The 26,750-nt window shown below is 36.3% G+C and overlaps 1 long non-coding RNA gene across 1 annotated transcript; it reads left to right on the top strand.

Moving 5' to 3' along the window:
* The first annotated feature begins 18,243 nt into the window (after positions 1–18,243).
* LOC126612649 (uncharacterized) lies at positions 18,244–19,128 on the top strand. The gene is made up of 3 exons (XR_007619211.1): positions 18,244–18,441; positions 18,603–18,735; positions 19,033–19,128. It is a non-coding gene; the product is annotated as an uncharacterized LOC126612649 (long non-coding RNA).
* Positions 19,129–26,750: the final 7,622 nt, after the last annotated feature.

The raw sequence follows: 26,750 nt of genomic DNA, 5'->3' as shown, positions 1-26,750 counted from the left end.
CATCCAATCCAATAAAACAAGGAAAATCTGAGAGTTAACTAGTGATGTCACGGTTAATTTGGAGCATTGTCATTCATAATTCAATGAAGTTGTAACTGAAAATCGAGTTATTTGCATACATGTCATGTGTGCAGAAAAAGCCTCTAGCTATCCCATCCATCATCTTATTTCTCAAATTTATTTCACAATCTGTCTAATTTTTCATACCTGTTTGTTTGTTTCAACTTCATCCAAATCAAAACCCCCCTTTTAGTTTCTTGTTTCAAAGTGTTTCAAATCTGTTTTAGTTTGTGTTTTTAAGTGTTTTGATTCAAGTAAAAGTCAATTTTCATCCAAAGTCATTCCTAGTGTCTAGTTTAAGTTTATTTAGTTGTTTTAAGCTGTTTTGATTATTTTAAGTTTGCTTTAAGTCTTGTGAGTCTTGTTAAGTGTTTTTAAGTTTAGTTTTATGTTTTTAAGTCAGTTTAGAGGTTATTAGCAAGCCCTCCTAATCCCCGGTCCAGAACGATCCCTACTTATACTTATACTACAATTGTCAAAAAAGGGTTAAATTTGTGTGTTAAGTTAATTTTCGCATCAATATTCCGCATAACAATTTAATTATGCGATACATGAAACAAATATATATATATATATATATATATATTGACAAATATATGAACATATAATATATATTTATATATATATATATCGAAATGAAAATATAAACATAGAGGGATTCATGCATCATGGGGAATGTTTTCATGCTTCGTGGACGTTTATATCGAAATGAAAATATAAACATAGAGGGATTCATGCATCATGGGGAATGTTTCCATGCTTCGTGGACATTTCAAATATCTTCTTTTATTTTAAGTGTACCTGATTAGCTGAAAACAAATAAGCCTTTGAATTTGGTGGATGATAGCCTCGTCCTACGATGCGTCAATTCCTCAGCTTCTGGCAAGAGCGTGCTGATAACGTGTTGTAGACCTATTTGATTGAACGATCTAGGGTTTAAAGAGAGAGGGGGCCGACAATATTGAGGGAGAAGAGAGATTGATTTAATTGTGAGATGTGCTTGATTCACCCTATTGTGCTTTTATTTATAGTAGTAGGAGAGGTAAAAACCTTTCCCTTTAGGATTACAACATTTAATAGGTAATCTACTCCTAATAGGAATAGAAGATACATTCCCAAATTCCCTAGGATTGACACAATCACATTCCTATTCTAAATATAACTGCAACAATATATATATATATATATATATATATATATATATATTATCTGACAGAGCTTTCTACATCTATATATAGAAATCGTGTGAAGTACAAATGATTTGTTGTAGGTGAATCATTCACACTCATGCTTTATGATAGGAGCATATATATGCGACTTAGTTAGCTTGGTTTCTTGCATTTTCATAGTTAGTTTCTATTTATTATAGTGATTTAAGTTATTTTCGTGTGTTTGTAGGTCCAAATGACAAAGTTGGCAAGAAAGTGCATTTCGGAGCATTTTAAAGCAGTTTTGGGCCGGAATGGCTACATATGGAGCACAAGGAATGGACGAATTTGTAGTTCAAAAGAGGCTAGGAATGTGCTAAAGGGTGGAAGAAATTAATTCAAGACATTGAAGATAAGGAATCAGCTCAAAAGAATGAGACATTATCCAAACTGCCTTATCTTATCCAAAACGTTATCCAATCTTATCTTATCCAAACAAACCTTATCTTATCTTATCCTATCCTAATCTTATCATACCTTAATTCCAGCTGCAAGGGGGGATTATTTTCAGACTTGGACACATAAAAATATGATTCTAGAAGCCTTATCTCCCCTCCTAAAAATATGGCGCCTGGACCCTTTCTAAAAGCTCTAGAACCTACAATCCTTTTCCCCTTGGATTTCTACCAAACCCTAGTCCCTTTCCCTCTTGAATTGGGCCAAACTTATGTTGGAAATATGCCCTGAAAGTCAATCTTTGGAAGAAACCTTTCAGGACAATAAATGGATGTATAGATGAATCTTATACATCAAATGGCAAAGATACTATTTAGGACTATCTCTATAAACGATATATGTCCTAAATGGTGAATCCATGGACAATGGATCAATTGAAGAAGTAATCTAATGAAGTTAGACTACAGAGAGCTTCTTCACATAACCATCATGTCCAAAAGGTTCTTGGTCATAGGATTGTCGAAGGGATACTGACAATGCAAAGACCGGTACATACTATGTCCGCTTAAATTAGAAGGATGGAAAGTCTCATCCCATTCGTGTAGTGACACTAAGACAAGTATGTAGGTGCTCATTAAGGGAATGAGTTCACTGAACACAATCGAACGAGAGTACTTGCATGGAGGTCTACTCACATGTCAAGCAAGTAACTCTAATAGTTGGAATAATGTAAGTAGTCCTTTAACCTGAGGCATCATCGTTGTCTTGTGGTTAAGTACTTGATCTTTGATTATGTCAAAGTCACTCCATCCGCGGGTGTCCACGGCATAGTCGGGGTTAAGCCACTTAGTCATGAAGGCAAGTGAATGCGCAACAAGGAATCTCTAATCCTCATTAAGAGAGGATGAATACTCTAAGATAAGATTCTGGAATCTTCGGCCGAAGTATCGAGCGTAATAAAGGAAAGCGTTCCTATACGACTCAATTGAATCATATAAGAAGGAATAATCACATTAGGGGTTTGACATAATATATCCATACCCTAGTGATGTGATTGAGAGTATTGTTTTAGAGAAGGATCGAATTGCATTGTAATTCCAATTGAATAGGTTCTCCGAACAACTTCTACATTAGCTTGGGTAGCCATGATATATGGTTAGATGTCACTCATGGCTTGTGAGTTCTTCTACATGATTAAATGTAGTCGTCAAAGAAGAAGGTGAATTAAAAGTAAGTTTTAATTCACTAAGTGATTGGATTAAATATAATCAATTGGATTGGTGCCAATCACCTCACTGTTTTGCTAATTAGAACCTAAAACGATTCTTCACCAATACACTCTTGTAGTGAGTAACTAATGGATGATGAAAATAATTAATTGGATTAATTAAGTGTTGTGATTAATTAGAAAGTCTAAAGAAATCATAAAAGCGATATAAGATCGTTTTGGGCTTAAAGAAACGTTCGGGTTTAATTGGGCCCATTGGGCCTAAACCCATTGGGCTTTTATTCAAGCATTGGATGACTTGAAATAAATAAAAACCCAAAACCCAAACAACACAAAGGGGACCGGCCAAAGGAGGGAGAGAAAGGTCAAATGTTGACTTGTTTCTTTTTGGCTATAAAAGGAACTTTATAGCAAATGTTTCATTAGGGTTTTTTGAAGTGTTAAAAGAACAAAAGAGAAAAAAGAAAAATATCTCTCTAACACTCAAAGGGCCGGCCACCATAGGGGGATTTTAGCTAATCATCTTTTCACCCCTTTGGTTATTCCTTCATCCTTCTCACTACACTAGTGGGTGAGGATCTTTAGAGGTTTTCAATTTTGGAAACTTGAAGAGAACCTAGGAGCACTCATACTAAACAAAGTGGAGGAGGCAAGGAAGGAGGCTATGCTCAAGGAGTTCAAGGAGCAAAGGGCTTGGAGGTGGTCCATCCTTGGTCTAAGATCTAGATCAAGACGTATAAAACTACTCCTAAACTTTGTTCTAATATAAATTTGTTTTTGATGCATCTTACATAAACCTATGCATCTTGAAGGGGATTTACATAACTAGAGCTATGATATTATTTGATAACATGCTTCGGTTGCTTTCGTATATAAATTTTGAATTGTATATGCATGCTAGTCACTAGAAATCCCACATGAAATCTCATAATTTCCCTTCAAGTGGTATCAGAGCCAAAGGTTTATGTATGATGTGTCCTTTTGGATTTTATGCATATGGGTTTTTAATTTTATGTATGACATATTATTGCTTCATTCAAAGTATGTTTATCTTTTGTTTTTCAATTGTTGAAAAATGTAAATCAATAGTTGAGAAAGATATGTATGCAAAAAGTGTTTTGGATGCATGAATGAAAAATGAGTTTAGAACAAATTTTGGGGTTTTGAGTCATAGGGAGGGCACGGCAAAAGGGGGATTTTGGCTATGTGTTTGTGTTTTTATTTTGAATCACACACACACACACTTTAAAGCTAGAAAGTAGAGTTCTTGTCACTTTTGTTTTGGGTTTGAAAAATCACCAAGAATATACAAATCTTGAAAATGTGTTCATGGTTTTGTTCTTGGTGTTCATGGTTTGGGTTTTGGTGATAATGGTTTTATTTGGATTTTATGCATTGTTTTGTGGTTTTGGATGATGTACATACCATCCATAACCATCACAAAATTTATTAAATCCTAGACTTGACTAGGAGAATTTCCATCACCCTTTTCTCTAAAGTCTTTAAAGCAAAACCAAGTGACAAGCAAAATTTAATTTTTTCTACTTTATGTTGGTTCAATGCAAGATGGGTGAGACTTCCCATCTCGCCTTAATGTGGCCGGCCACCCTAGTGGATTACCCACTTGTGGGGCTATTTTGTAATTTTTGAAAAGTTGATATTTACTTTCAAGTATTTACGGTTTGACTCCTAACTTTTCATATTTGCATAATAGGCCCCATCTAACTAGAAAGTTAAAATATTTTATTTTAATTTTGTTAGTTGTTTAAACTCATAATAATGTTATGCCCATATGCACTAAATCTAAATGTTTATGTTGCATTCCATATGATTATTTAATGTGATTAAGTAGTTAGAAAAATGGGTGACCATGGACTTATGCCTTAAACGATAATTGAGCTATGAGATAAGGCGCTAAACTCAAATTGTTTGAACCTTGGGAATGTGTTTTAATTACTGTTTCAATTGGACCTTGTCACGTTGGAAATTAATCTATCTCTCCCTCTTAGTATATGTAATTTGTAGGAATTTGTACAAATCGGTTTGTAATTCTTATTACTTCTTAAATCTCTTTCCATTAGTTGATTCCCTCTAGTACTAGACTAGAGTTTCTTTAACTATTGGTAAGGTGACATGATTAAAAGAGGGTTTTGACATGAGATTAAAGATTAAATGGGTCCAACGCCCTAATTAGCAATGAATGATCGTCTTTCATTTCTAATGGCTCAATGAAAATGTTTTAATTGGATTGAAAAGCACGTAATTAAATTGACACAACCTCCCCGAGTTCTTATTCAACAATGTTGGCTCGTTGTTGCAATAACCAAATAAGTCCATGGTCATCCAAGAGCCTAAGATAACTATAAAGTCCAAATTCAAAGGAATGCAAAAACCGTAATAGTAGTAGTTACTTCCAATATTTGAAAAATTCGTTTTTGATATTGATTTGTTTTTCTTAAAACAAATAGTGGGAGTATCATACGCTACTAAACTATAATGAATACAATTAGTAGTTATATATATCTCCAATATTTTGAAAAATGTTTTGATATTGATTTGTTTTATGAAAACGAATAGTGGGGATATCATATGCTACTAATTTCATTAACTTTGGACTAGTAGTTATAATAGGACACCATTTATTTGAATGTGATTAAATAAATAAAATTGATGAGACCTTAAAATCCCTCAACCAACATACAATATTAAGTTGAAAGCGTAAGAGTGCTTTGAACACTTTTTCGTGGCCTTCCACCGTGGTAGGCTCCAATCGTTTATGACTTGTACACCGCCTTCACCCTATCATGGGGGAGTACAAAGTGCATGCTTATACTCTGGAGGAGTCTATATAAACATTTGATGAGGTGAAGGTAGGCAACGAGTGTGGCCAACATCGTATCATCGTGAGGTCATACTTGAACCCTTATCTAAACCGGCATGGTGGGTCGAAACTTAACTAAGAGAAATGGTGCCAACATCGTATCATCGTGAGGCATGGTTCTCTAGAGGCTAAAAAGATGGGTAATCACAAGAGGTTGTTGTGAATGGGTAGTAATACCCTCTCATTATTATTTTTGCTAGCTGACATCGTATCATCATGAGGTGGGCTTGGTAATAGTGAGCCTCCCATAACCCGCTAGGAGCTTTCTTTGAAATCTCCCGGATTCCATCTTGAGGGATATGGAATTTTCCAAAAATGGTGGGTGGTGTCATTCAGTTTAAAGACCCGAATCGTTTGACTTAATCAACAATCAAACTAATTATTTTATTGTTTATGTATTTAGATATGGTTGGAAGCACACTCGCGAAAATACTCGACAAACATTGCCTAGAGGGGCACAATTTCCCATCATGGTATCGTAATGTCAAGATTCTCCTAACATTGGAGAAGATTGTTTACGTGCTAGACAAGGCCCCACCTCACATACCTCTCAGCCCTGAGGCCACTGAGGATGAACGTGCTAAGTATGACAAGCACGTTGAGGATGATACACAAGCCAAGTGCTATCTGTTGGCTTCCATGAATGAGGAGCTACAGGGACAGCACGAGGGCATGGACAGTGCATCTTCCATAATACTCCATCTTACGGAGTTATATGGTGAAGGGACGTGCAACCGTCGCTTTAGCACTGTTAGTGAACTTATGAAGACCAAGATGGTCAAAGGGGCTCCAGTATATCAACATGTACTGAAGATGATAGGACTCATTGAACAATTGGAGAACCTAGGTACTCCACTTGACGAGGAATTGGCCCAGTGAAGGAATATTTTGTGAAAACAAGTTCATTTAAGCAACATCAATAAGCATGCAATTAACAATTAAAGGCGGAATCATGCTTGCATGCACTTAAAAACAAAACTTTAACCATGAAATTCAAAGCCTAGTAGATTGGTGAACCAAAACTCAACTCAAAACAAAGTGAGTTGAAATTTATACCTTTGTAGATTCCTCTTTGCATAAGCAAAGGCTAATCACCCAAAGAGAGGGTCTTCATTCCTTGCATCTTAAATCTATGGATTTGGATGGAAGAATAGGTTTCTCCAAGTTCCCAAAATTGAGAACCTCTAAGTCTCTTCACCAAGGAGAGATTGGAGAAGAAATGAGTGACCTTGGAGTAGTGGGATTGCAAGATGCACCCCCCAAGGTGGACGGCCTCTTTAGAGAGAAATGGAGAGACAAGTTCTCACCAATTTTCTCCAAAAGAAAAACCCTAATGAATTTTGGCTATAAAGTCATATTTATACCTTTATTCATTTGAGTGGCAAACTTGTAAATAAGTCCAAGTTCACTACCCTAAACAATATGGCCGGCCATTAGGATATTTTGGACTAATTGGGCCTTTGTGAATCATTATTCATTAAGTTGTCATACAACTTAAGTTAATGGGCTTGACGTTCGAAGCCCATTGGGCCTTAAGGTCCAAAACTATCCCGAGGTCTTTAACGAACTTATTCGTTTGATTAATTAACATATTAATTAATCCTTGCCATAAATAAATGATTAAACCATTTAATCATTCTTACTTATCTCCATGGTTTCTTCAATCTCCTCCTTACACGGTGTGCGATCCATTAGGTTCCTTTTAGCGAGGCAGTGGGCGATTAAAACCATTTTACATCGATTGTGAATTGAAACTTACTTTCAATTCTCCCTTTAGTGATTACACACGTTTAGGGCTTCCACAAACCATGAGTGACACCTTGCAGCATATCATGGTTACCCAAGCTAATTAGAAGAGGTAGAGAAAACCTATTCAGTTTGGGATTACAAATGCAATACAGTCTTTCTCTAATCTAATACTCCTGACCACATTGTTTGGTTTGATAGTTTATTTATTCATGTCTACTATCCAATGTGATTCGTGTGCTTATATGATTTCCTTGAATGTGATTTAGAACGACTTTTCTGAATCTCATTCATACTCTGGCCAGAGATTCTAAATCATATCATAGAGTATTCTCCCTCAAACGGTTTGAAGGTTAGAGATCCCTTGTTGCGCATTCACTTGCCTCCATGACTAAGTGGCTTAACCCTTACGATGCCGTGGACACCCCGATGGGGTGACTTTGACATAATCAAAGATCAAGGACTTAACCACAAGACAACTGTGATGCCTCAGGTCAAAGGACTAATTTGCATTATCCCAAACATGAGTTCTCATGTGACATGAGTATGAGAACTCTTCGTTGATCGCGTTCAGTGAACTCATTCTCTACTGAGCACCTACGTACTTGTCTTGATGTCACACACACCAATGACTCGAGACTAGTCACTCTCCCTGAGAGAAGACATAGCACGTACCGATCTTGATGGACTGTCAATGCCCAATTGGCAATCCTATGATCATGAACATTTAGGATGTGTCTACGAAAGAATGGTCTCATGAATCTAACTTTATTAGATTACATTCTTCCAATCACATATTCCTTGGACTTTATCGTTTAAGCATATAACATTTATATGAGACGGCTCAAACAATAATCTTTTCCCTTTATAGTTAAACTAGATTAGTTTAACATGTAAAATGTTCGTAAAGTATCATCATATGATTGGCTTTAGGGCACATTTCCAACACCCAGGACTTCATATTGGCTTCTCTTTCTTATTCATTCTCGCAGTTCGTAATGAACTACAATATGAATAAGATGGATAGTACTCTCTCTAAGTTACTAAACATGTTAGTAACTGCCGAGAAGACTATGAAGAAGGAGAACGTTGTAAGGACTGCTGCAGTAGCCTACAACAAGCCATCATCTTCCAAGGCCAAGCCGCAAGGCAAAGGCAAAAGGAAGGAGAAGAAGTCTCCCACTCCTAAGCCGCAAGGAGGAGTGAGGAAAAAGAAGGCAAAGGAGCCCAAGGGGACTTGCCACCACTGTGGAAATGAGGGGCATTGGAAGAGGAATTGCAGGTTATACCTTGCAACTCTTAAGGACAAGCCACAAGGTATGGTTTATGTTCTTATTGTTAGATCTTCTAAAATTTATATTTGATATAAAGGGCTAATCACTTGTATAATTGTATATAGGTGGAGGAGCCAAGTAGAAGAGGAACAAGCAAAGAAAAGTGTGGAGAAGGGTTCGGCCATCATGTTTTTGCTTACTACTTAGGAAGTTTGTTAGGCATTTAAAGATAGTCTTTAAACTTTCTTATTTTGTTAAGAACTTATTAAGTGGCTTCATATGATGGAAGACCACTATTAGTGCCTAAATGTATGAAGGTATTTATTTAGTCTCTAAATGTATAGAGCTAATTCTTTTTGTATTAAACATTATGAATGTTTGAATTATCATATTAATGTAATGTGATGAATGCCTTCTAATATATTATTTCCTTAAAGTAGTGTTATGAATTGAATATTGTCTTGTTGTATCCTAGTTGAGATACAAGATTTATATCGCTTATTGTAATGTGATAACCAAACTTTAGACTTATCAATTATGGATAGATCTCACATGTAGGACATAGAAGGATACAATGAATCTTTAAATTTGGTTCCAATTGTCTACCTATGAGTTCTATAAGAATTGACAAAGATCTAGAGATTCCTTTCTTGAAGAAAAGGAAGATCACATTATAATGATATAAGTAATAAGAAAAACGTTTCTTATGTGGTTATCACTTAAACCACAATAATCAAGATCACTCTTGATTCAATTAATAGTTTTGAACAACTAATTGGGCATTCTTTAAATTGTTTTAAAATGTCAATTGTGTTAGTGATTAAACCAAGAAAGAAGTTTCTAAATCTATAAAATGTTTAAAGACTTTAGTCACTTAATAACAAGACATTAACTTAGTGAAGATTGAAACAAACGAGCTTGAAAGGTTTTAAAGCTACTACACAATGTCCTCTACCCGTATACTCCACGTTTATACATTTTGAATGTATGAAGTGATTTCTCATTAAAGTCATGAGAAATAGTGGGAGGTGTGAAAATGGATATAAACTTAAATATGATTGGTTTATAGTTGTCTAAAGAATAATAGTACTTGACTATTATTAAGAGTTTGTAATTTTAATTGTTAAAGGACTCAAGCTCTTGAAACGTTAAAATTCTATGTTGTGTAACATTCTAAAGAATAGTCTTTGAATGTTGGTTTCGTCAACCTAACATAAAATGGTTATATGTTGGGAGTTGTCCATCATTCTCTTTTATGAGAACAAGCTACTAACAAAGCTCAGTGGCGAAGCCACGTGAGGGCGAGGAGTGGCGGCCGCCACTCCCCTCGCCGGAAAATAGGACTGGATTTCTGGGTCCGCCCCTCCCCTCGCCGGAAAACCCACTGGTTCAGGGGAGGATCTATTAAGGGACCTGGGCGGTCCCGGGACCACCCGAAAGTCCAAATAATATGCTATAAGGATGTCGAGGACCACCCAAGTCTGGGCACAGGTGGAGGATAAGAGGAGCGGGGCTGCAGAATTCTGGTGTTCTGCAAATTAGAAGAAGGAAGAAGAAGACTATGTTTTACATAGGGCTCAGGGGGTTTGAAAACACCCTTAGTAAAACGGTGCGTTTGGTGCACTTCTTTAATATATAGTTTTCACAATTTTTTTTTTTTTTGAAAAAACAAAAACAAAACAGTTCAAATTTGAAATAGAGAACCATTCCTTATCCCCACCCCCACCTCACCCCACCCCACCCCACCAGCGTAACACTAGTCTCCTCTCCAATGTACCCAGATCAAATAGTTGAATTTCAATATTGGATGGTTTCAATCATATACGGATGTTTTTGCTCTAGTTGACAATAAATCTATCATGACATATTTTTTAGTATGAAATCTCGTTGGGGACATATTTAGTCTTTGTAATTTGTAATGTTGTTTGTAAGAAGATTGTGAATAAAAGTTGTTTATTGTTTAATTTTTGAATATTATTTTTCGTCTAATAATTTTTGGAACTTTAGATTTGGACCACCCAATCTTACAATCCTGGATCCGCCACTGGGTTCAGAGCTCCCTGTGGTCTGGTGATGTGTAGGTTCTGTTGCGCGCAACAGCATACTGCGTTTTTTTTTAAATCATCCAGGCCAAAACGACGTCGTTTTGGTCTTGGCAAAAAAAATAAATAAAAATAATAATTGAAACGGCGCCGTTTCGTATGTTTCGAAAAAAAATATAAATAAATAAATATATATATATATTGGGGGGACCGCGTGTCCCCCTTTCACTACCTGACTTCGCGCCTCCCCCCGTCAATTCCTGGCTTCGCCACTGACAAAGCTCATTGACAAATTTGATGAAACAAAAGGGAATAGTTTCAAAATGAGTCACAACATATAGTTTAACAACAAGACAATCCAAATTCAACATCTTATGTAACTATAACGCTCTATGTAGTTTTGATAAAGAATTATATCAACCACCTAGAAGGAATGGTTGAGTTTCTATATCCTTAGTAGGAGCCATGCTTCCACTAAAGACTTGGATAATTCTTATATGACTACATTAAAGGTCTTTGTATGACTAAAACTTGTAGTATGGTGTATGACACCATATAATTTAAATGAATAGACTTGACAAAGCAAGTCACACATTTCAAAAGGAATTACTTAAGAAGGAATTCTTTTGTGTATGATTCGTTTAAATAACTTGTGTTAGCTAGAGTTGTTGATAGTCTCAAAATAGTTGAGACATCATCAATAAGCTAATGGATCTTAATGATTGTCAATAGATCCAAGACAAGTTAGTGGGAGCAATATGCATTCAAATCAAGAAAATATAAATTGTTAAGTTTTTGAATGAATGCTAAGTTACAACAAGGTCAGTGGGAGTGATGTCATAATTTGAGCAACAAGATATGAATAAAGTCTATTTGATAGACTTGATAGAACGTAGATGTTACTCGAAAATTGACAAAACATGACACGGTCAATTTTGAAGTATAGACTTGAAATTGGACTTATTGATATAGCAAGGCTATCTCAAGGATGTTATTTGGGGAAATTAAATCTCAAATGTTGAAAATTTAAGAAAGCATTTTCCTATATGATAGAAAATCACTTTCGTAACCCTTATAATGAATGTGTCACAAAATCACAAAAGGAACACATGTATGGACTTGTGAGTAGATATCCAAAAGTGAAGAACCACAGGGGTTGTCACTTTAAGATATTACTATATCCCAGGATCAGAACCAAAACAACCGATAGAGTATTATTGCTTTAAGAAAGGAACATCAGAGTGGGACTCTGGAAGCGTGCGTTCACTTAGGTTATAAACCAAAGTGAAAATAAGCCATTTTAACAAATGGAACTTCATAATGGATGAAGTACTAATCATATGAATGTATTGTAAGTATTGTACTACAATGGTCTCAAGGTTGGAGCAAAGTTTGTATAAAGTATACAAACGAAATATATGACGATATATTGTTTTAGAAACTGCTTCAAAAGGTGTTTTGAATGGAAGGGGTTCTTTTAGAACCAATGATTGAATCCAAACCATAAGGTCGTTAGTAGGACACTACGACATAATGGGGCGATAGCTCAAGCCATGGAATCAAGGTCTCATCAAAGTATTCGAACACAAGAAAGAGACATCATCAAATGTTTTGGAAACATTTGATAAGTGAATCCCTTTTAAATAAAAAGGATTAATACATAACCAAGTTAACCTACGAGCATAAGCTCTCTCAACTAGCATGTATAAGATACACTAGTGATTGACTTTAGTGCAAGTGGGAGATTGTTGGAAATATGCCCTGAAAGTCAATCTTTGGAAGAAACCTTTCAGGACAATAAATGGATGTATAGATGAATCTTATACATCAAATGGAAAAGATACTATTTAGGACTATCTCTATAAACGATATATGTCCTAAATGGTGAATCCATGGACAATGGATCGATTGAAGAAGTAATCTAATGAAGTTAGACTACAGAGACCTTCTTCACATAACCATCATGTCCAAAAGGTTCCTGGTCATAGGATTGTCAGAGGGATACTGACAATGCAAAGACCGGTACATACTATGTCCGCTTCAATTAGAAGGATGGAAAGTCTCATCCCATTCGTGTAGTGACGCTAAGACAAGTATGTAGGTGCTCATTAAGGGAATGAGTTCACTGAACACAATCGAACGAGAGTACTTGCATGGAGGTCTACTCACATGTCAAGCAAGTAACTCTAATAGTTGGAATAATGTAAGTAGTCATTTGACCTGAGGCATCATCGTTGTCTTGTGGTTAAGTACTTGATCTTTGATTATGTCAAAGTCACTCCATCCGCGGGTGTCCATGGCATAGTCGGGGTTAAGCCACTTAGTCATGAAGGCAAGTGAATGCGCAACAAGGAATCTATAATCCTCGTTAAGAGAGGATGAATACTCCAAGATATGATTCTGGAATCTTCAGCCGAAGTATCGAGCGTAATAAAGGAAAGCGTTCCTATACGACTCAATTGAATCATATAAGAAGGAATAATCACATTACGGGTTTGACATAATATATCCATACCCTGGTGATGTGATTGAGAGTATTGTTTTAGAGAAGGATCGAATTGCATTGTAATTCCAACTGAATAGGTTCTCCGAACAACTTCTACATTAGCTTGGGTAGCCATGATATATGGTTAGATGTCACTCATGGCTTGTGAGTTCTTCTAGATGATTAAATGTAGTCGTCAAAGAAGAAGATGAATTAAAAGTAAGTTTTAATTCACTAAGTGATTGGATTAAATATAATCAATTGGATTGGTGCCAATCACCTCACTGCCTTGCTAATTAAAACCTAAAACGAGTGTTCACCAATACACTCTTGTAGTGAGTAACTAATGGATGATGAAAATAATTAATTGGATTAATTAAGTGTTGTGATTAATTAGAAAGTCTAAAGAAATCATAAAAGCGATATAAGATCGTTTTGGGCTTAAAGAAACATTCGGGTTTAATTGGGCCCATTGGGCCTAAACCCATTGGGCTTTTATTCAAGTATTGGATGACTTGAAATAAATAAAAGCCCAAAGCCCAAACAACACAAAGGGGGCCGGCCAAAGGAGGGAGAGAAAGGTCAAATGTTGACTTGTTTCTTTTTGGCTATAAAAAGAACTTTATAGCAAATGTTTCATTAGGGTTTTTTGAAGTGTTAAAAGAACAAAAGAGAAAAAAGAAAAATATCTCTCAACACTCAAAGGGCCGGCCACCATAGGGGGATTTTAGCTAATCATCTGTTCACCCCTTTGGTTATTCCTTCATCCTTCTCACTACACTAGTGGGTGAGGATCTTTAGAGGTTTTCAATTTTGGAAACTTGAAGAGAACCTAGGAGCACTCATACTAAACAAAGTGGAGGAGGCAAGGAAGGAGGCCAGGCTCAAGGAGTTCAAGGAGCAAAGGGCTTGGAGGTGGTCCATCCTTGGTCTAAGATCTAGATCAAGAGGTATAAAACTACTCCTAAACTTTGTTCTAATATAAATTTGTTTTTGATGCATCTTACATAAACCTATGCATCTTGAAGGGGATTTACATGACTAGAGCTATGATATTATTTGATAACATGCTTCCGTTGCTTTCGTATATAAATTTTGAATTGTATATGCATGCTAGTCACTAGAAATCCCACATGAAATCTCATAATTTCCCTTCAACTTATCCCTTTCCTTTCAGGAATTTGTGTCGTGTAATCCTAGCCTATAAATACATCATTATGCCACACAAATCAGGGCACCCACCTTTCATCACAAATTCGTCCCATACATCCCTCATACACATTCATTCCATTGTGCCATAGCTTTGCAAGGAGATAGGAGAGGAGACCCCTGGAGCGCTGCTTGTCATTCAAGACGTTGGATTGTTGAAGCGTTTCTAGGTGTATTCTATCTGTTGTTTCAATGTTTAAATTTAATTGTCTTTGTTTAATTGCAAACATGAGGAGCTAAATTCGTTTTAGCTAGGAGGAAATTCAAAGCCATGAACATATTTGCAATATGAATTGATTACTTCCAGTTGTAATTTCATGAATCGTGAATACAATTTACTTAACTGTTTGATTCAGAACTTATTCTTGTTTGTTGATTAAGGGTGCACACTTAGTTTGCATGCAGGGATTTGAAACTAAATTATAAGGGAGTTTCACCTAATAGTTATGAACTTATATTCACAAGTAGTGGAGGTTGCTAGTCACAATCGTGTTAAGTGAATTCCTGGCAAGAGTATCATGCTGTCATAGTTACGAATGCCTTGTCAATGCTTATGATTTTCACAAAGCTTAATGATCTTTGATTGTATCTTTATTGTGTTGTTCATGTAGGGAACTATTGAAGAATAATTTGGTTGCCGATGCGTTGTCCATCCAATTCAATGACTTAAGGAAAATCTGAGTGTTAATTAGTGTTGTTCATGGTTAATTTGGGGCGTTGAGGTTCATGGTATATTGGAAAAGCAACTGGAAATCGATTTATATGCAAGTGTGTCATGTGTGGAGAAGAACCCTCTAGCTAGCCAATCACCCATATTTTCTCCCAAATTCGTGCTAAATTGGCTTAAGTTTTTAATTTACTTGTCTTTACTTTAAATTTGTCAAAACCCTAATCCCCTTTACTTTGTTGTGTCAAGTTAGTTAGAAGATGTCCAATTTGTGTTTATAAGTGTTTTTAAGTGTTTTGAGTCAAGTTAAAATCAATTTTCGTCCAAAGTCATCCTTAGTGTTAGTTTGGAGTCAGTTTGCTTGTTTTGTACTGTTTTAAGTAGTTTGAGTTAGTTTTAAGTCATAAGAGTCTAGTTTAGTGTTTTAGAGTTTAATTTGTGTAGATTAGCAGCCATTCTAATCTCCGGCCTAAAACGATCCCTACTTTCATATACTACAATCATAGGGTTTTAATTTGAGTGTTAGAATATTTCACATCATTTTAGTGTCTTCCACACTCATGCTTTAGTATGTTCATGAAATAATCATTATATGGGGTCATCCATAATTACAACATACAAGGTTTTAAAAGACACTAGGTGCTAGTCAGGCAGTAGGCTAGGGCCTAGCGCCTAGGCATCTAGGTGGACTGAGCAGATTTAAGTAAATTTATTATATATTGAATAAATAAGTGTATGTTTATATTTAAAAAAATACATAATTCTATTGGAATACATAAATTGGAAACATAATGACATAGATTATAAAGTACCAAAACATATTGAAAACATATGAAAGAAGTAAAATGAGTGTTCATCCAAGTATTTAACAAGTCTCTTACAATTTAAAGTACTAGAACATATTGAAAACATATGAAAGTTATCTATTTTCTATATCAGTGAGAGTCGTAACCTAAGTGGGCACCTAGGTAGTTTAGGCGGGTGCCTAAGCAGGTATAGGCGTAATTTCTTAATTTTTAAATGACTAGAGATTAATCAGAGCGATGATCAGCCACCCAGCGTTGGCTTTTAGAATAGTAACAACAAATGATCATTTTGACAGGCATTTTACTTGTCAAACAGATCTTTGTTCAGTAGGACTATATTGAGAATTTCTTCTAGTTATAAGTAAAGAAAAAGATTAAAAAAAAATCTTGAAAAGAATAAATAAAAGACCAGCCAACGAAGTCGTATAAGATACTATATTGTCTCACCAAAGGCTTCAATATTATACATATACTAAAACTAGTTTTCCCTTAGCATTGTTTTTCACTGTTTGAGAACAGTAAAATGGCGGATTTGACCCTGCTTGATTTGTATAATTTCATTTTTGCCTTCTGTTATCCTTTTGCTTCGGTCCACACGTCGATCATCGTCAAAGGGCTCTGCTTCGAGTCCTTCTCAACTTTTCCTCTCACTCTCCTTCACCTTGCGGTCTTCTCTCATCTCTCACTCTTTCTCATGCTTTCCTTCTCTACTAAAGAAGCCTTCCATCCATTTCGATATCTCCCACAAATCCTTATGTTGCTAAAGCTTGCCTTCCCTCGTTCTCCGATCTCAACTTCTCTCTCTCACTTTCCTGCTGAAAAAGACCAACCCAATAGAAATTTCTCCAGTTCTCTCTCTCAAAAACTACAAATCACAGCGGCCAAACTCCAAAAAAAAATAAAAAATAAAAAATCGAATTCGAAATGCCATTTGCTTTTCCTTGGATTTGGGTTTTCCTTCGATTCCTACACTGTCCAAAACTTTGCCACCATTCCGTCTCTGTAAGTCCTTTTTTTTTCCAGAATTTTCAATGCATCGTTTTCTCTTCGTGTCTAACTTTTGTGTGTATCTGTTATAAAATGTTGACGCCGAAGGTTTGTTGCTAAAAAATTACGGCTGAAGTTGTTTCAGATTTTCCAATTTCGTTGCAAAAAAAAAAAAAAAAAAAGCTTCGACGACCAGCGTTTTGTGGTGAGTTTCCCAGTTTTGTCTATGCGCTTTTTTCTAATTTTGATTTGCAAATGAGTATTCTTTTTTCTTTGTTGCTTCGTGACTTGCATGCTACTATATAATTTGGTTATGTTTTTGTTTGTTCTTAGAGTTTGGTGTGTGGGAATCCGTTAGTGCTTCATTTTTGCTTTGTACCAAGAGTTGTTTTCTTCTTTCTAATGGTTGTGAATATATATATATATATATATATATATATATATATATATGTGTGTGTGTGTGTGTGAACATATAATACCTTCGTTTGGAATGAACCAAAAAGCTTACTACGATAAAATTATATTTTGTGGTACTTGAACATCAGCCCATGGTATAATTAGTTTCTACTCAAAGTCTAGAAATCAAAGGACCCCAAATTTACCAAAAAACAAGTAGAGGTCGGTTGACCTGCAATCTAACCTCAATAACTATGGTTTAAACTTTATAAATTCTAGATTTTTTTTAGTTAATTGTTTGGACTTTGAATTGGCAGATGAGGTTATATTAAGTTTTGAACTTTGAATTTTGTTTTGTGTGATTGCAGAGCACGGAGAATTGACCCTAGTTAGCTCCAAGCTTGCGGTAAGCTTTTCTTTTTGTTTAGAGTTATGAGAATTCTTATAGAAAAAAAATCAGAAAAACTCAAATTATAATTTTTGGTTTAAATATGTTTTTAATTTGGTCTACCAAGTTATGTTTGTTAACAGGAACATAGAAGAATCTCAAATTCAGTTTCGAACTCTGAGTAGAAATGGAACTTGGTGGCATTAAGCGATCGTCCTCAGCCCTCAAAATTCAAGTAACCCCATGATTTTTACATTACTGCGTTCGTTTTCTCTACGAATTATTTATATGAATTGTATTCTTCTATTAAAAATGATTAATTAGACTGTCCCAAAAAAAAAATAAAACCTCAGGCATTGCAGGTTTGGGATGATAGTTTAAAATCAATATGCTTATTAGCTAGTCAAAGAACCTAATTTGGGAAGTGGATTTTAAAGTTTCAATAGTTTCGTTATGTGTAATTTTCTTGCTTTGCCTACTAAGAATCTAATAACCAAATGCTTAGTCATTTTCTCCAAATGATTTTCAATTTGTTGTAGGTAAACGAGAGCTACTCTACTGTTTATGCAGAAGGGGAAGGGAAGGGAAGTAAAAATTATAGGGAAATGCGTAAAACTTACAAGCTTTTAATTAAAAATAGAAATGGAGTGACACCAAACAAAATATAGGTAAAAATGACCACTACTTTCTTTCTATTTAAATATAAGTCAATTGATTAAGTTTGTGTCTTTACAAGTTTAAAATGAAGTTATGTGTTGATTTTAAAAGAACTATGCATGCTGGATTTTTATAGAAGTGTCATGAAAGTTTTATACCAAACTTTTTACAGGAATTAAGTTGATTTAAGTATGGGTGGTTTTGTATTTGAAATTGGAAAGGAGAAACAGAAATTACAAGAAGAAGAGGAAGACTAAGTTCCGATCATGGCCTTCTCTTCCCGCCTCTTATCCAAATCCTGACAAGTTACTCAACCTTCATTTCTCATTCATCTCCTTTTTCTTTTTTATTGTTTGGCTTCCGAGATTTAAGAAAATTAGGATATTTAAAGATTTTGATTTCATTTTAAATTTTCTTAAATTTATTGATTATTAGATGGCATAGTTTGTGATATAGTGTAATTGATTTGAGCAATTATTATTAATTTTAATTTTTCATGGTCAGAGCGGCAACGCGATGAAATGGGTATGAATAACATCTTTTGTGTGTTTGAATCCTGAATGAAGTTGTTTACTACAATAATTATGTTTGTTTGATAATAGGGATCTTAATGAAAAGCAAGGAAGAAGAATTGAATTAGATTATTGCGGGGCTTAGGAAAAACTATGCTTCTTTACAAGAGAAATTTACGAAATAAGAGTTGGATAAGATGGTAAGTGGATGGATTTGAGATTCAATGTGGCTAAATTTAGTTAACTTCTGTACATTATTAAATGTTTGAATTTAGTTAACTTCTGTACATTATTAAATGTTTGAGCGACGACAAAATTCCCTCTCATATGAGCACAAGAGAGTTCAAAGAGAGCTTTCAAGTGCTACTCAGAAGGTAGGCTCCATGTGCAATTGTTCTTTGCTATTTAGGCAATTTCCTAGAACATTGAGTAGAAAAACAAATTAGAATTTTGTTAGTTTTTTCTGATTAAGTGTAAGCGTTAATGAATTTCATCCTAATATGGAACTTTTATAAGAATCGCATTTTGAAAGGTTAGCATCTCAAGTGAACCAAATTTACCATTTTCCATTTAAATGAATTTTAAGATAACCTCCAGTCCATGTTTGTTTAACAATTTTTATAATTCATTATATAGTTTTCGAAAAGATCGTGCATAATTTTTTGTGAACTTGGTTTGGGTTTCTTTTGTTTACGGATGGAATGAGTTAATCGCAGTTCGATCTAGTTAGTCATGTTCCCATTGTTGCATGACTTTTTGAACAGAAAACAAGGTTTATTATTTCAATTTCCACATCTACTTTTGATTTGGTAGATGTTGATTAATCTCATCTGTAATTACAAAGGATGAGTCCTAAACAAAGTGATGCATATCTAAACTAGATTATCTACAATTACATTTAAATACAAAGCTGTTAATGTTGACTTTTGTATTTTAGGTAGGATCCCTAATTGATATGTAATCCCATGTAATCACTTGTAATTAGTTTTCTTTCCTTTTATGTTAAGGTTGTACACCTATAAGTTCCTCTTATAGAGAAGAATATCATAATTCAAAGCATTCTCTTCTTGGCATCAAAGCCAGGTCGAAAAAAAGGAAAACAAAAAAACCCCATAGCTGCGATAGCATTGTTGCGGCTCAGCCGTGTGTGGTGCGCCGACCTCGATCAACGAGCGACTGTTGTCGTTGCTACCCTCTGTGAATTTGAAACGAACAGCAAGCGACGCCGTCGTTGCTAACCTGAATTCATCGAATTGTTTCACTTTCTGATTTGATCTGAAGCCGTGAAGGATTGCACAGATTGCAACCCAACGGACTTATGTTGCTGCGCCGTACCTGACTCAAGGTCCGAACCCAGGATTGCATGCCTGCTGCTCATCACATTTTTGTTGCACTGCTGCACAGACTACCACCGCACAACCGCTGTTTCTGACCCGCAGACCCGCTACACCATAAACCAGACCTCGATCGAACCCTCTTGCATCCGCATCTGCACCCAGATTTGTAGCCGTTGTTGCCCTATGTTGCTGCAGTCCAACCCGTTTGCATCTGGACCTTGTTCCTGCACTCGCACAGTTGCACTTTGTTTCTGCACTCGTGTTTTGCAGGTTCTTTCTGGAGCAGCCCACTTAGAAAGGAGGGAGAGAATAAAGGAAAAAAGAACAAATAGAAAAGGGAAAAAGGAAAAGGGGAATCAGAATTGGTGGTGTTGAAAAAAAGAAAAATTGGGTTATTTGATTAAGGCCCACACGGAAAAGAAAAATTGTGGTTTTTTTTTAGATTATTATTATTTGTAATTATTGTTGGGCTATCCTTCTTGTTGGCCGGTGCAAATTGACAATTCTTGGGCTTGGTTTGCTTGCAAATTTGGGCTTTATCAATCACTGAGTGACGTATTGATTGAAGTTGCTTGGGAATGGCAGTCTGGACTTGTGATTCTGCTAATACAGGTAACAATGGTACGGCTTTAAAGGTTTCTACCTCTGTTACACATAATACATGGATAATTGATTCTGGTGCTACTGAACATATGACTTGTGATTCTAGACAGGTAGAAACCTTAAAACCATCCACCACAACTGTCGTCAGTGTCGCCAATGGTAATCATGCCCCTGTTATCAAGGAAGGAACCGTCTCCCTTTCAGATACCCTTAGTCTTGATACCGTACTTGTTGTGCCTTCTCTTGACTATAATTTATTATCTGTTGCTCAAATACCTGTTGTCCTGCATTGTCTTGTGATTTTTTGGCCTTTTTTTTGTGTTTTTAAGGACATTCGGACTTGCAAGACGATTGGTTATGGTATTAGGAAAGGGAAGCTCTACTACTTGGAGCTGACATCAAATAGTTCTCGAATGTTGACTCAAGCTCTTGCAGTGGCATCGTTGACTTGGACATGCTTCTTTCGGCTATCTACGGAGGTTGTTTCCTAGCCTATTTGTTAAGCATGATGTTTCTAGCTTTAAATGTGGTGTTTGTGAACTAGCTAAAAGTCATCGTGTTTCGTTTCCATCCAGTTTGAATAAAAGTTCTATTCCATTTATGATAATTCATTATGATGTTTGGGGTCCATCTAAAACTACTACATTTGGTGGTGCTCATTGGTTCGTTACTTTTATTGATGACTGCACACATATGACTTGGGTTTGTTTGATGAAATCCAAAGGTGAAGTTACTTCTTTGTTTGAATAGTTTTACAAAATGGTACAAGTACAATATAAGTCACAAATACAGGTTCTCAGGAGTGATAATCATGGCGAATATGTTAACTCTGAACTTCGCGCCTTTCTTGATCATCATGGGATTGTTCATCAAACTACATGTCCATATACTCCACAACAAAATAGGGTTGCCGAACGCAAGAACCGTCAGCTTCTGGAGTTTGTTCGTGCCTCTTTACTCGAGGCTCGTCTCCCGTTATCCTATTGGGGAGAAGTTCTCACCTCAGCTGCGTATCTCATTAATCGTGTTCCATCCCGATCGGTTGATTTTCAGACACCCCTTTAGGCATTTTCTTCAGATGTTGATGCTCCTGCAGTCCCTAATCTTCCACCTCATGTGTTTGGTTGTGTGACCTTCGTTCATCTTCATAAACAATAGCGAAGTAAGCTTGAACCTCGAGCCTTACGATGTGTGTTTGTGGGGTATGCATCAAGGCAGAAAGGATACCGTTGTTATCACCCACCGACGAATAAGTTGTTTGTCATTATGGATGTTGCGTTTCATGAGAATGATATGTACTTTGCCAATCCCGAGTCTTCACTTCAGGAGGAGAATCAGAAAGAAATTCAAACTCTTGATTATACTATTCCAGATATAGATAGAGTGAATGATTTGGATTTAAGAACTTATGACAAATATATAATAGTCAAGTGATACATATGTAAGTAAAAAATCTAACCGAGTGGAGATAATTACAGCTAGTTGTAGATGTAGATGATGGCAATGGGAGAAATTTGAAATTCACTCTTGTTTGAATGGTTAGGAGTTGGAATCGAACTGTATTCCCTCGAGTTCAATCCCCAATTAGCTGTTTGGAATTTTATAGGTGTGATGTGACTGTTTGGAATAGGCATCCATCAGTTGGCGGTTCACCTCTCACTACTTAATGCATGACCAAACACGCTAATCTCATCAACCTTTGGTTTTCAAATATGTTCTTCCAAAGCTGGTCAACTCTGTTCATGTAGCTTTATATGGTCATCTGCAGGTATTTAGATGTTTCAACTATTGATGTTGTAACTTCTAAATTGATTAGTGGACATATGAAAGCTACCGGGCACTGTTTTTAGAGGCCAGCTGCTTTGTTAGTTTAATTTCTAAAATATATGCAAGGCATCTATACTTTTTCTTTATTTTCATTTTAAGCATGTTTATCCAGTACCGGCACTTTTCCTGTAGGCACCAGTTTCAGGTTCAAAAAAGACAGCAGAAGATGGGCAACTAATGTTTCTTACTGCAGCCACGCAGTCTTGTTGTTTTCGTTACTGCATTTTTGGGTACCATTTATGCTTGTTCTGGTTCCATAACATACGAAGGGAACCTCTGAGGAACTGAATCAAAGCTGAAATCTTTCAGGTGACAAATCGCTGTACGAAACAGTAGCATATCATGGGGAAGGTATTGGCTCTTCTCAACCTAGCCATCTAGCCATGCAGTTACCATTCTCTATTCCGTGCTTACGTTAATACTTCCACCCATTCAAGATTTTACGTTGGGGAGGTTGGAAATGGTGCTGATATGAAACTTGTTGTCAACATGATTATGGGATAGTTGTGCAGTGTTTCATTTCAGTAAATTCCTTTCATTTTGTGGCTGTGTTGATTGCTATTCTGCTTGTGTATCCTTTAACAATTTCTACAATTTCTAGTATGATGGCTTCATTTTCTGGAGGCTTGCATCGCACAGAGAAAATATGACTGGACCCGAAAGTACTAGTTGAGGCATTCTTCAAAGCTTTATCTTCCTGCATTAATTGATACATACGACCTTCTGTGAAACTCACAGGTGAATCAATATTTTCACTAGCGAGTAGCCACAGATTCTAATCATACTAATGTCTCTGTATCTTCGAGATTTTTGCTTTCTTTATTAGTTTTGGGAGATGCTATGGTTCACAAATTAGATAAACAAAAATTTCGGAGACGCATAACTATTTATTCCAATGAAAATGAATAAAATCTTTGTTGGATTTTACCTATGCCTTTCTGTCCCTTGTTCGAGGGAACTAGGTGCTTGTATTGAAATAATTCAAAAGATCGAATCCTATTGGGAAAAAGGAACCGAGTTTATTAAGTCAATTGGCCAACCAATCAACATACCGATTTCTACAGTACAGGGCTATGACTTTTGTGGTGTATGGTTTTTCTATCTAAAAATTAACTAAATTATTTCAGGGTTTATTGATTGACACTGACATTATCTCGATGAAGCTCATCCGCGACGCGAACTTAATCAAGACAAATGGTTCCAGTTCTTCTAATGCACAACAATCCGTAAATGAGATGAACATTTCATGGCTGGAACGGAGCCTCGAATGGAGAAAATTTATGAGAGATGCTGTTCTTTCTCTGCGTTTTTATCTTCTTTCTGTTATACTTTCATTTCGGTTCTTGAGTAGTGGCCCTTGGCGTGGAGGGTTGTTTGTTCTCCATCCTTTTATCATTGACAAAGGTGTTTGTAAGTCCCAGAAAGGTGAAAAAAAGTCCCAAGGAAATTTGATGACACACCGCGACCCTGAATGTCGACTAGGATTCCGAATCAAGCTGTGTTGGTCGACACCTGGAAGGTGATGAAGTTATAAAGTGTAGTGATGTGGAAAATGTGAATAAATTTAAACCTAAAAGTGCCTAAATATAAGAGTGCGTTGTGAGCGGGAATGAACATTTCACGTGTGATGTCAGAGCATAAGTACAGTACAGTAAGATAAGGTGAGAATTATACCATTAAAGGTAATCGTCTACACCAAGATTTGCCAAGAATCCAACTTGATAAGAAAGCTCAACTACTAAAACCTGAGGGGAAAAAAACAAGGGTGAGTGGGCCCGAAAATAAAGTTTAAATAAAAACCCTTGAAAACGTTATAACCCTTTGCCGTAAAATATGTATAGTTTCCAAAAATATCATACTACGTATAAGTGTGAAATCAAATGCAAATCAACAGTAAATCCAGAAATATGCCAAATCACAATATCTTAACAATAGTATAATAAAATTAAGTGCTCATCAATCTATGCTAGCACACAAGTCGGAGTCGCCTAATGCGACCTATACGACTGAACTGATGCTCATCAATCTATGCTAGCACACAAGTCGGAGTTGCCTAATGCAACCTGTATGACAGGACTGTGTAATCATAATATACGCTCTAGTGTTACAATTACGTGAAGACTGGCGCTATTCGCAGTCACATACGAGTCAGAGTGGCCTATTGCAACCTGTACGACAGGACTGGCACCTACTTGGATCTAAGGCGAGCGTGCGGTGCGGATGTGAACATACACGTGAAAGACTGGCCCTAGCCTTAGGCGAGCACTAACATCGAGTGTAGCAATGTATGATGACCATGTAACTTAAATATAGCCATACCTCAGTGATTCAATAATTCACGTCGACATAAAAGTAATAGAAAAAATAATAAACATGGCCGTAATTAGAATCCCATGGAGTACGCATACCTGTGCATTCTGTAGGATTTATGATAACTTCATAGTTTTCCGTTATTTCGCTAATTCTTATAAGCATTAGTCTAAGTCAGGCATATGTAGTATATTCTTTTTCAATGTAGAAATGGAAACTAAAAAATATGTATATACTATAGAAAAGACCCACTCACCTAGCATGAATATCGATGCATCACAATCGATCGTCGCCTAGAATAAATACCAAATCACATCTCAGAATTCTTATCGATAGAAACGTAACTTACATAAAACACATCCCAAGGACATTCTAGAATGATTTGTAACTCATTGACCAAAAGTCAATCGTCGGTCAAGGGTCGACTGTATGGTCCACAACCCTACGTAACTCGATCCGAAAGATATGCACCTCAGATATCCGATCCATAACTTCCCAAGGGTTTCAATAAGCTTCTAGAACAACACCCCAATCCATCAGTTCCTAATATCCTTAAATATTATGAACTATTACGTATTAAAATTTGGTGACGATCCAATGGTCGGATCGTCAAATCATATAATAACCAAGTGGCGGCCTTTAACGAAAATATAACCAAACAACGGAATTTCATCAATTGGATGCCTAATATGGAATTGGGGCATCAAAATTAGCCTAGGAAGGTCAGGTGGGGTCTCGGCCCACATGCCGCCGCATGCGGCGGCTGGCGACCCCGACTTGCGGGAAAATTCAATTATTTCCAAAAATTCTTAAATTTCACAATAATGAAGATCTCAATGAGTAGAGTAAGTTTTATACTTGTGGCCAAGTCCAATTTGGTCGGGAAAAGCCTCAAATCACCATTGATACTGTCGAAACCCTATAAATGGGTGTCCCTTGATTCATCCTCAATTCGCACTCCAACACCCTCAATCTTGCTGGGGCCTTGTTTCTAACATTGAGAGAAGTTGAATGAGGGTGGTAGTTGTCGGTGTTGCTTGTTGGAACGGCTAATCGCCGTTGAACACCCCTGGGTTCATCGACACTGTTCTTCTCAGTTTTGAACAAAAAACCTTTTGATCTTGGACGGAAATGGTAGAGGGGAGGTTAAGGAAGAGATTACAGGTGATGGATGAATGAATTTTTCCTGAAAAGTGGTGGAAATTGGCTGAAATTACACCAGGTCAAACGGGTTAGGTGTACGGGTCAAATGGGAAGGCTAGGGAGGTCCTTACCTCTCCCTTCTTCTGATTGGTTCTTTCTTTTCGCCCTTATTTATGATTGGTCCAATCCTTTTTCCCCTAAATTTCTGATTGGTCACTCAACAACAATCTAATTGGGCCTCTTTCCCAGAAGGTGGGATTTTATTAATTTCTAATCTAAAATGTAATAAAATGATTCTAAATGTCCGTAACTTTTCCGTTACAATCCCGATTCACAACTGGCTTTCGCCTATGCATTTGTACCTTCAAGTACTTTGAGAACACGGTAAAATAGTAGCTTGTATGTGTCACGAAATGACAGTCAACGAAAGTCAATAACCTTACCTCTAGGGCATTTTCATCAATTGATATTTATTTTTAAATTTATAAAATCGTAGAACTAGGGACTGGTTGTCACATTTGAAATCTTTGTTGAAGGAAATATTTGTGAAAACTCGTTCATTTGAGCAACATCTATGCATGCTATCAA

This window comes from Malus sylvestris, chromosome 17 (genome assembly GCF_916048215.2).
Source record: "Malus sylvestris chromosome 17, drMalSylv7.2, whole genome shotgun sequence".
NCBI classification, from domain to species: domain Eukaryota; kingdom Viridiplantae; phylum Streptophyta; class Magnoliopsida; order Rosales; family Rosaceae; genus Malus; species Malus sylvestris.
Note: the sequence above shows the minus strand (reverse complement) of the source record. Positions and strands in the feature narration are given on the sequence as shown.